Here is a 13,150-nt window from a genome sequence, read left to right on the forward strand (position 1 = left end):
GAGTTTCAGTGCAGCTTCAAATGTCTTTAAACGACACCAGACGATGAATAAGGGTCTTATCAAGCGAAACGATCGGTTATTTCAAAACTTATTCCAAAAAATTTAACTTTTCTAAGGACAAATGCCAGCCTGGCTCTATTCTGTGAGGTGCGTTTGTAACGTCACGTAATACGTAATTACATTCAAAAGGTCACAGACGACGTAGCCGGAAGTACAGAGTCAGTGTTTACAAGTTGAACGCATAGGTTGAACGTGCAAACTAACTCAAACGCCGTTTACAAAAAAAGGAATTAAAAGGTAAAACAACGATGTCGGACGATTTTGATTCTGTACTTCCGGCTACGTCGCCCGTGACCTTTTGAACGTAATTACGTAATACATGACGTTACAAACGCGCCTCACAGAATAGAGCAAGGCTAGCATTTGTCTTTCGTTTCGCATGATAAGACCCTTATTCATCATCTGGTGTCGTTTAAAGACATTTGAAGCTGCATCTGAAACTGTTATTAACTGTCATTTGGACCTTGAACCGTTTGGTCCCCATTGAAGTCCATTATATGGAGAAAATCCTGGAATGTTTTCATCAAAAACCTTAATTTCTTTTCGACTGAAGAAAGAAAGACATGGACATCTTGGATGACACGGGGGAGAGTAAATTATCAGCAAAAGTTTTTTCAAAAGTGAACTACTCCTTTAAAGTCAAAACAGCTGGACATTTCCCAAACACGTTCGACCAATCACAACACACCGCTCCAGCCAACCAATCAGAGCACAGTGTGCTTTTCAGAAGGAGAGACAGGAAGTAAACAGAGCGTTACTGACAGACTGGGAAGAGAGGAGCCGCAACAATGGAGAATATGAGGAGAATAATCAACATTCAAGCAGGAGAACCTGTTCTAGGAGAACCTGATACACATGATCAAGAGTTTACAGTAATAGTTCATCTTTAATCGAGCAGCTAAAGCTGATGCTTCACACTCGGATGCTTCACCAGGCCTGAAACAGCAGCGCTCGTATCATGTTCAGTGAAACAGATGAAGGTCAGAGAGACACATTACAGTCATTCACCGTCTTAATTCATATTCCTGGTCTATTTATAATTGATTTATCACTAAATTAATCTCTGCATTTCGTTGAAATGCCTTTTTGATGATGTCATTGAGGCTGAGGGGAAAAATAATATCAGCCAATAATATTGCAGCCTGACGATCTCAATTCAAATCCTCAAATTCTGTTTCTCGTTGAGGAAGTTAAAATGCATTATAATATTTGTAGATTGCTTGTTACATCTGAAACCGGTTGTTAAAAGTGTTTTTTAATGCGTCGTATTTTCTAAAGGTGTGTTCATTTATTGTATTGTATTGTGTAACTGTGATTACAGTTGTTCATGAGATCATACAATTTATAATGCAATCTATGTAAGTATTAGTAATCTTATTTTATGCGTCACTCTTCAAATTTAGCGTTGATGGTGTTTGTTGATGTTTGAAACTGCTTAAAAACATCATGAAATAACTTTAACTTTGGCTATACTTGCATACATATATACATTTTATTATATATGAAATATTTGCATCTATATACTGTATATAATTTATATTATATATAAATATTTTATATATGGATAATTTTTCTTAAATATGTATATGTATACACATGCATGTACAAAATAATTATACACAGTACACACACACACATATATAATGTAAACACAAACTTTTATTTTGGTTGCGATTAATCGTCGCCCAGCACTAATTATAATGTAGCCTACATTATGAACACCTTATAATGTATTATACATGAAGTCTTTAGTTAGTAAAGCCTTGTCAGGGAAATATAAACGGCTGGAAAAGCAGAATTGGAGCATTTTAAGAGGCTAACCTGCAGATTCGTCCTCTAGAAAAGGCAAACCGTTCGTCATTTCTGCGCCAGTGTTTCAGATACACATCGAGATTCATTTCACATGCAGACTGTTTATTATGGCATTCAGATGGCTGAATTTTATCTGGCAAAACAAAAGAGCAGTCGGAGGGGAGGAATCTTTTCATCTTCTCTTGCATGACATTATCAGGCTAAAATGAGGAGGAGGAGGAGGACGTGAAGAACATGAAGAGAGCAGAAACAAAAGCAGCCTGTCAGACTCGAATACAGGAGATTGAAAGCGTAGAGACTCATACGGGTCACACCGTGTCCTAACTAGCTACACGCGACGCGACGCGACGCGAGATAAATGCGTCTGTTTAATCAGAGTGTTTGTCCCGGCGACACGCGACGATGCTATTTTTGGAAGCGGTTTTTATTTTTCCGAGACGTCGCGCTGGAACAACAAACACAAAGTTTAAGTTAAAGGCAATGCTAATCTCAGGCGCTGTTTTATGTGCTTTATTTACTGTTAAAAGCTTGTCATGTGACTCTGACTCCAGCTTTGCGGCTGTAAAAGAACGGATAATTCACCTCAGATCTTGAAAATTAAACAAATGGAAACAAGAACATTCAAACTGAACAAACAAGTGTATTCTTTGACAAATATTGTTTTAGTAACTCAGTATTAATGCTTAAATGGTGTAATATTTGGGAATTTGATTATGTAAGCCTACTTATCCTGTCAGGATTACTCTCTGCTGCCGTGCACTCGCCGCGAGACTCCGCCCACTTCCCGCGAGAGTCCGCCAACACGCTGCTCTGATTGGCTGTGGGGTTTGATTGACTTTTTCCTGCGTTCAAGTCATCTCGTAGGCTATAGATCGTAATTACGAGTTGAACGCCACCACAATGTCGTAAATACCAGTGGGGAGCTCGGGATTTTCTTTAAGCCCCGATCTGTAGGCTACGAGTTGTGGGCGTGTCAGTGAGAAACGTTCATTCAACGTCTGTTGACGGTAAATTTTAATTTTTAATGTTTACTCATTGACATTGTAAGGCTTTTTCATTTATAAAGCAAGCTCTCTGCACAAAATATAATATCATTATACCTAATGTAAAAATTATACCTAATGATAGAGTTTACATTGGCTTTAAAAAACAAAAAGAAAAACACACCTGATGCGCATTCTTTGTTCTTCATTTTTTTTTTATTAGCAGAGTTAACAAACCTTGCTGTATTTTCGTGTAATTCATTAAAAGAAGGTACACCTCCATTTTGCTCCGACGAAACTGACTTGAACGCATCTCACGTCGTAAACACGACTTCCCACCTCGTACGAACGAACTTCCCAGGAGGACTTGAACGCGGCATTTGGCGCAGTCGCATCACGTCTAGTGTGGACAGATATCTTATCGCGTCTGGTTAGCAGGGGCGGAGTGTCAGTCGTTAGAGTCGGTTTCCCGGTAGTGTTTCGAGGCCGCGAGGTCCAGTCTGATAATAGTTACATTGCAAATTTTAAGCAACGCCATCCGCCAGCCCGCAGCCAGTGCTCGACCAATCACAACACACCGCTCCAGCTGACCAATCAGAGCACAGTGTGCATTTCAGGGACAGGAAGTAAACAGAGCGTTACTGACAGACTGGGAAGAGAGGAGCCGCAACAATGGAGAATATGAGGAGAATAATCAACATTCAAGCAGGAGAACCTGTTCTAGGAGAGCCTGAACACATGATCAAGGGCATCAAATAAAGATATGAAGAGTTCAGATGCAAAAGCCTCTAAATGCCATTTGAAATTTTCTTCTTTAAAGATGATTTTAATCAAACTTGTATATCTAAGTTCAGTAATTTCACTTAAATGGCAATGATAATTACCTATTAATTGTTATTTAAATGAAATTACTGAACTTAAATATACAAGTTTGACAAAAATCATCATTAAAGAAGAAAATTTCAAATAGCATTTAGAGGCTTTTGCATCTGAACTCTTGATATGCATGTAAAACTAGTTCAAATGCTACTTCATTAAGACTGTCACAGCGCTGAACAATGTGAAAGGTCAGTGTGAGCCGGTCACCCGCTCGAGCGACTCCAGATAAAACACAATTACCTGCGTCTGACGGGTGTGTGTTTCTCACCGCATGGAGCTGAAGAACACGAGCAACGCTGACCTTTCCAGATCAGATAACGGACAGAAGACGCCGCGACTCCATCAGAGCGTTTCTCTGCCGGACCAGATAACACTAAATCAACACCGCGATCATCGTCTGTCAGAGAAAGAGCGTTTATATCTGCCGTCGCAGCACTTTCATAGAAAACACAGAGCAGACGAGATGAGTCCTGATAAAATATCACAAATAACAACATGACGACATGACTTTTGCGTAAACATATACGCCACTTTCGAGTCAGGTGGCGTGTTATCTCTACGCATTTTGAGCTATCCGTGTGTATGTCTACGCCATTAAAGTCAAATCTCCAGTCATAAATGCCATTAACCCCAGTGACGGTTAAGTTTAGGGACGGGGTTGAGGGATAACGTTAAGTCAACGGCATTCATAAACACGCTGAAAGGCGATTATGCGTCTTGATAGCACGCCAAAAATGGAAATACGAATTACGTCATACACACACTACTTCATGAGATCAGTCTGCAAATAATCTGGGAAAGATGGAATCTAATTGCTTGAAGAGAAAATCAAATAAATCGGATTTCTCTTGGGGGTAAAATATTCAAATTCAGATTAAAGTCAAATTAAAGCGGTGACTAAACTATAACTCAATTAATTCAAAGCATCTGTCCTGTTTACAGTGATGAACATACTGAAAAATTACATGCACAAAGCAGCATAAACTGTTTGAAGTTTGTTTTTGTTTTCTTCAAGACTGATCATAACTTTTTAAAGTTTTAAATTACATCTTGTTGGTCAAACTTGTTCTTAAGACTTACCAATTTATGCAACCAGTCAGAATGATGTGCACTATTATCTTCCAAAACTAATTGGGGAAACTGAGTGTGCAGAGTCGATCAGTGTATCCATTAAAACTCATCTCTGATCACCAGAATGACATATTTAAATGATTTTTCCTTGAAAATGCCTTCATGGCTTGAATGTAACTCGACACCCTCGCCTCATTTAGTATGCATGGTTCTATGAATATGTAAATGAGCCCCGCCCCACTCACTCAGCTCACCACTGGTTGTCGATCACATGTTGATCTGATTGGTTACAAGGTGGTTTGTGACGTCAGAAACACCAAAGCGTGTTTTTGAGACTGTCTTTGGTTCACTGCAGTTTTAAGGAGGAAATACTCAGCAATGCTGTCCACTTATCAACTTACACACGGTGTGTGTTAAAGCGGATTAAACACACCACAACAACATTTAAAAGCTGGATTTTCACCACAGGGGGGCGTATTAAAAATTCTATGAGGACGTCCTGCACAAACACAACTTTCCCATTCGCATGACGACTTCCAGTGCTTGTACGTTTTTCAGCTTTGTGTCTGTTTAAGGGAGGGTTTTATTCAGCGGAAACACAGCCAGATAGACACACAGTTTAAAGGACGCAGGAATCTGCATGGAGAGAGTGAAGCGAGAGAAAGGCCGGCTTTAAGAGCGCCGGGCCAGAAAATGCAAGTTAACACACAAAAGCACGTTTGTGATGCATTATTGATGCTGCGGCCTTCGCTTTGTTGAGCTCCTCTGAAACGCTTTGATGTGTGTGTGTGATTGAACGCAGTAACACTCGTGCTTCCACTGCGAGAACAGATAAAAGCACATGCTTAGAAAATGCCAGTTCACCGCAAAAGCAAATGCATCTTCATTTACAATGACGCAGCAGATGCTGTCTGCATCTCAGATTCATAACCTCGCAGAGAAAAACACACGCTGATGAAAACAAACACCGCTCAACGCGTTAGTGTGTGAATCATACAAAAGCTCTCGAAAACACGCCTGCATGGTTATTGCACATCAAAAAAAAATAAATAATAATAATAAATATATATATATATATATATATATATGTAAACAATAAAAAATATTTTTTTGCAGTTTAATAACATTTATCATCACTCATATTAAATGTTATAAAAAATAAACAATATTTCAATAAATTTAAAAAAATGTGAAAAAAATGAAAAAACAACAAAAATAAGTGTATTATTGCATTATTATTAATAATACATATAATTAATAAAATGCTGTTGATATTGATTCGTTATTAATAAATATTAAGATATTAATACACAACAAATATTTCAGATAATTAATTATAAATAGGATAATTTACATATTACAACACATTACTACGGAAGCCCTGAACCGCAACCTAAAAAAAAAGTCAGTAAATTTTTTTTTAAAAATCTTTAAAAAAAATTCTGTAAAAAAAAAAAAATCTATCATTTCGAGATTAAAGTCGAAATGTTTTGAGATTATAGTCGAAATGTTTCGACTTTAATCTCGAAATGCTTTTTTTTTTTTTTTTAGGTTGCGGTTCAGGGCTTCCGTACATTACACTGTGATAATCTATACACATATTAATGCTAGGAACCTTCAAAAGAACAACATTATCTGTAATAGACAACTTTTGTCAAATTATACATCTATTTTCTCTCACTTTTGATCAATTTACTGTGTCCTTGATTAATAAAAGTATAATTTATATTTTTATTTATCATTAGTATATATATATATATATAGTCTATGCCACAAATTATAATAATAATATTATAATTTGTGGCAAAGACAAAATAAGAACAAAATATATTTCCCTGAATGAAATATATATAAATAAATCACAGAACTGTCCAGACGCATTACAATAATCTGATGCATTTATTCATCAAAAACACTTTCTTGTTAATATTCTAGATCTACAGCAGACATTCATGGAATAAATTCACGAGTGCATATTATTATTCATTACAAGATTCAACATGTGACAAGCCACATAACTGATCTGAAATGCACTGAATTAAATGTCTTTTCAGGCTGCTTTACTGCAGAACGGACGTTCATAGTGTGTCCTGGATATTAATAGAAGGAATCATCATAACAACAGAACAAACCGTGGCTAAATGAATCCAGAGTGTTCAGGTCACTAGCGTAAGGAAATCTAGTAAATCCGTTAAGTGAATAAACTTAATGCTTAACCCTGTGAAGTCTGCACCAAGAAAAAAGTGATGGAAAATGTTTTGTTTGCATTTCTTATCTTCTCATGTCGCTAGTAACCAAGCTAGTCGCTAGTTTTTTTTTTCAACACAACCCATCATTTGTAAAATATCAGCCTCTACCAAATGGTTGTGATGTCACTCAATGGTAATAAATGGTACCGGAATTAATACACATAATGATCCACAGGTGCATTTAATACCCGAAACACGAAACACAGCTGGATTAACAACTAGACTAAACACACAGTAATGCACCTGTCACATTATGGAATGCATTATAGGTTCAGGCTGCGCATGACGTTCATATGTGCGTGTAACTCGACGGGAGAGATGCTCTTACTGTGGGATAATCGGATTAGGAGGTTTTCGATTATGGTTATGGTTATTGCAAATGTGATAACGGCCCTGTTCTCTTCAACATAATCCAGAGACGAGTGCATTTAATCACACTAACGACGGCCTCAAACACACACACACGCTGGAGCACTCGGCACACGCTCTCTGGGTCACCACTGGGGGGACAGAACCTGCAGAACGAAACTAGACCCAAACTAAACCAAAACTAAACCCAAACTAAACCCAAACTAAACCCAATCTAAACCAAAACTAACCACAAACTAAACCACAACTAAACCCAATCTAAACCCAAACTAAACCAAAACTAAACCCAAACTAAACCAAAACTAAACCCAAACTAAACCCAAACTAAACCCAAACTAAACCCAAACTAAACCAAAACTAAATCCAAACTAACTAAACCCAAACTAAACCAAAACTAAACCCAAACTAAACCAAAACTAAACCCAAACTAAACCAAAACTAAACCCAAACTAAACCCAAACTAAACCAAAACTAAATCCAAACTAACTAAACCCAAACTAAACCAAAACTAAACCCAAACTAAACCCAAACTAAACCAAAACTAAATCCAAACTAACTAAACCCAAACTAAACCAAAACTAAACCCAAACTAAACCAAAACTAACCACAAACTAAACCAAAACTAAACCCAAACTAAACCAAAACTAACCACAAACTAAACCAAAACTAAATCCAAACTAAACCCAAACTAAACCCAAACTAAACCCAAACTAAACCAAAACTAAATCCAAACTAACTAAACCCAAACTAAACCAAAACTAAATCCAAACTAAACCAAAACTAACCACAAACTAAACCAAAACTAAACCCAATCTAAACCCAAACTAAACCAAAACTAAACCCAATCTAAACCCAAACTAAACCAAAACTAAAACTAAACCCAAACTAAACCAAAACTAAATCCAAACTAACTAAACCCAAACTAAACCAAAACTAAACAAAAACTAACCACAAACTAAACCAAAACTAAACCCAATCTAAACCCAAACTAAACCAAAACTAAATCCAAACTAAACCCAAACTAAACCCAAACTAAACCCAAACTAAAACGCTTTATTTAACTGAAATAAAAACTTCTACACACTGCATTTATCCGTCAGAATGAGCAAAGGCAGGAGTGTGTGTCTGTGACTGTCCTTGACGTGTCTAATGGGGCTGTTTATAACGTCGGATCTCATGATCAGTGTGTGTGTGTGTGTGTGTGTGTGTGTGTGTGTGACGGGACAGATGGCGTCTCTACCTGCTCACACCTCAGACGTGACTTTACTCAAGGAGACGAGAAGATTCCCGGAGAGATTCACCTGTCACTTTACTTTACTACACACACACACACACACACACACACACACGCACACTGAGCTCTAAACCTACCGATCACAGAAATGCATTTCTGCATTTTTACATGTTCAAAGAAACTCATTCTGTATGATTTATAAGCTTGTTTCCTCAATTAAACCCACAGTGATTCGAGTCCCCATGAGTGTGTGCATTCAAGTCCCCACCGGGACACTAAAACATGGACACACACTCTCATACACACTCACACATTTTTGGGGAGTTGTGAGGAAAGTCAGCTGGTGGGAAGTTCAACTGAGCGTGAGGGTCACATGTTCCCATCAGCCAAGTGTGTGTGTGTGGGTGTGTGTGTGTCTGACCTCCACATCCCCCATTACAGACAGCAGATCAGCACTGACAGCCCAGCATCATGTTGGTGTGTGTGTGTGTGTGTGTGTGTGTGTGTGTGTGTCGGCTGTATTATTGTTGTATTATTTTCATGTTATCACTGTAAAGCTGCTTGTATATAATCTGTATTGTAAAAAGCGCTATAGAAATAATAAAGGTGACTCGACTCTCCTGTTCTGAATCTGTTCCAGAGCAAATGTGAAGGCTGACTTACAACCGTTTCCCAGACCGTACGGCATGTTGGTTTTCGTGAGTGCAATGACTGACTCACTCACTCACTCACTCACTCACTCACTGACTCACTCACTCACACACTCACTGACTCACACACTCACTGACTCACTCACTCACTGACTCACACACTCACTGACTCACACACTCACTGACTCACACACTCACTGACTCACTCACTCACTCACTCACTCACACACACTCACTGACTCACTCACTCACTCACTGACTCACTCACTCACTGACTCACTCACTCACTGACTCACTGACTCACTCACTGACTCACTCACTGACTCACTCACTCACTGACTCACTGACTCACTCACTGACTCACTCACTCACTCACACACACTCACTCACACTCACTCACTCACACACACTCACTGACTCACTCACTCACTCACTCACACACTCTCACTCACACTCACTCACTCACACACACTCACTGACTCACTCACTCACTCACTCACTCACACACTCACTCACTCACACACACTCACTGACTCACTCACACACACTCACTGACTCACTCACTCACTGACTCACTCACTCACACACACTCACTGACTCACTCACTCACTGACTCACTGACTCACTCACTGACTCACTCACTCACTCACTGACTCACTCACTCACTGACTCACTGACTCACTCACTGACTCACTCACTCACTCACTCACACACACTCATACACACTCTCACTCACACTCACTCACTCACTGACTCACTCACTCACTGACTCACTGACTCACTCACTGACTCACTCACACACTCACACACACACTCACTCACTGACTCACTCACTGACTCACTCACTGACTCACTCACACACACTCACTCACTCACACACTCACACACTCACTCACTGACTCACTCACTCACACACACTCACTCACTCACTGACTCACTCACTAGCGAACTCACTCACTGACTCACTCACTAGCGAACTCACTCACTCACTGACTCAATAACTCACTCACTCACTGACTCAATAACTCACTCACTCACTGACTCAATAACTCACTCACTCACTCACTCACTGACTCACTCACTCACTCACTCACTGACTCACTCAGTCACTCACTGACTCACTCACACACTGACTCACTCACTCACTTACTGACTCACTCACTCACTCACTCACTCACACACACTCACTCACTCACTCACTCACTCACTGACTCACTCACTGACTCACTCACTCACTTACTGACTCACTCACTCACTCACTCACTCACACTCACTCACTTACTGACTCGCTCTCTCACTCACTCACTGACTCACTCACTCACTTACTGACTCACTCACTCACTCACTCACTCACACTCACTCACTTACTGACTCGCTCTCTCACTCACACACACTCACTCACTCACTCACTGACTCACTCACTCACTTACTGACTCACTCACTCACTCACTCACTCACACTCACTCACTCACTGACTCGCTCTCTCACTCACACACACTCACTCACTCACTCACTCACTTACTGACTCACTCACTCACACTCACTCACTCACTCACTCACTCACACACACACACACACACACACACACACACACACACACACACACACACACACACACACACACACACACACACACACACACACACACACACACACACACACACACACACACACACTCACAAATCTGCATCTGCAGTGAGGAAAAGCCATTTTACTTTAAAATGTGTGTGTGGTGTTTGAAAGGAGTCGTTGCTGGAGACAAAAACACACCGAGAGGAAAATAGCGGCTCTCAGAAATAACAATGTGCCTGAAAAACTGCAGGAGCCGCTGGAGAAAGCATTGAAATTGACCCACTTTTGGAAAGGAGAGCGGATCCTTTAATCCAAAGCAGGGATCGTGATGGAGGGCCAAGAGCATGCTGGGATACTGGAGCAACAGGCCAAGCTGAAAGTCATCCCAGGCTGTTGGAAGTGTGTGTGAAGAAAAACCTCCATCTGCTGAGGAGATGTGGACGCGTGTTTGGCAGCGATACACTACCACAGCTCTTCAAGAACCAGCGTGACACACACACACACACACACACACACACAGGGGTGTAAATCACGCTTGTCTGTCTGGTAGTCTGATGGACGAGTGTGAGTTTGGCACTGTGCATTATCTATCAATAACAATTAAAATCTCCCTTTCTTGATATTTTGTCCACTTCAATAATTTCCACTGAAAAATATTTTGTATTTATACAATAATAATGATAATACTGATAATATAAGGTCCTAAAAAATTTTTCCACACAAAAATATGATCGCTTATATTTTGGCCTGAACAGTTCTTGATAGTTTAATGAGATTCACACAAATGACTTGATTGTAATTGTGCCTTTAATAATGATTTAGTTCTGCGATGTGCCAAAGGCTCTGCTCTTCACAGCCTAATGAGAACTGTGATATAAATCTGATCTACATTTCACAGCCTCAAAGACACACAAGAAACGTCGTTTCACAACGAGCTGCTTTGGTGTGACGATCAATATTTAAAATCACTCTGGACTGACGAACTGATGAACTGATTCTGGAAAGTTGAGGATTAAACACTGAACGAACACTCGCTCCTGCCACAGAAGATCACCGCTCTTTCACAATAAGGCAAACACACACACACACACACACACACACTCACTCAAACACAAATTCTCCTCTTCTCTAGTTTGCTTCATAATAGTTGACAAATTTACCTGGCATTAAATTATGCACTGTAAAAAATGATGGTGATTTTAACAGTAAAAGACTGTAAAAATGCTGCAGTGAAAAACTGTTAATTAACAGAACCTTTCCTTACTATATACGGTAAATAACTGTGATAGATCTTATGGTAAATTTCATGTAATTTTACTGTAAAATACTGTATTTAAAGTGAAAATGAACAACTCGTCGTATAATTTACAGGGAAAAAACGTAAATTGACATTCCCACAATCCCCTGCATGAGTGACACTCCACACTTGATGCATTTTTGTTGAAATAACTTGTTTCTTCATAGTTTGCTTTGTCTTTTTTTAATCAGTTAGGTACATTAGGGTTTTATGTGACATTTAATTAATGTTTATTGCCTTTTTAAAATTTCATGTGTGTTACCGTGACGGTGTTTAATGTTTGAGTGAACGACACTGTGCCGCTTCTATACGTTAATATTAAGTTTCTTGTGGAAGAGCTGCATGTGATGAGTTTCCATATATCATGTGACTCTTATTACTGCTGTGATTGATGGATATTACAATGACATAAAACAGATATTAACACTTCAAATGGTCGATAATTTACCAGTATATCAGATAATTAAATACAGTTTATTTCCGTAATTTTAAGTTAAGCCTGTAAAACCTTATTACCGTAAATTATTGCTATCGTATTTTATACGGTAAATTTCTGGCAACCACAGCTGCCGGTATTTTACCGTAAATTGAACACTTTTTTTTTTTACAGTGTGATTATTGTCGATGCCCTGATGAATTGCTTAAGAAGATCTTCAAGAATCTTCTAAACACATGTGTTATTGCTATTTTACAGTTTTTCCCAATTGCTAACACACAATTTTGCAAACTAGTCTGGTTTTACACAATTCACAAAACCACACACCCAAACTGCAAAACACCTCATATATCCTGCAAAATGAAGCACTGCAACCGAAACTACACATAGCATTATCAAAATCAAACTTTTGCATGAACTTTTGCATTTGATTTCATATTACCAGATTTTTGCCTAAACAACTACACACTATAATGAAAAGCACTCATATCTTTAGTATGCTTTGCCATAATACTAAAATATGTATCAGATTGTTCAC

General features: G+C 39.0%; 1 protein-coding gene across 4 annotated transcripts in view; it reads right to left on the bottom strand.

Annotated features, from left to right (window-relative positions):
• The window catches only part of LOC120492054 (MAM domain-containing glycosylphosphatidylinositol anchor protein 2), a 133,748-nt gene that overhangs the window by 52,652 nt on the left and 67,946 nt on the right, over positions 1-13,150 (bottom strand). The gene's annotated exons all lie outside the window — the stretch shown is intronic.

This window comes from Pimephales promelas, chromosome 13 (assembly GCF_988280905.1).
Source record: "Pimephales promelas chromosome 13, fPimPro1.hap1.1, whole genome shotgun sequence".
Taxonomy (NCBI): domain Eukaryota; kingdom Metazoa; phylum Chordata; class Actinopteri; order Cypriniformes; family Leuciscidae; genus Pimephales; species Pimephales promelas.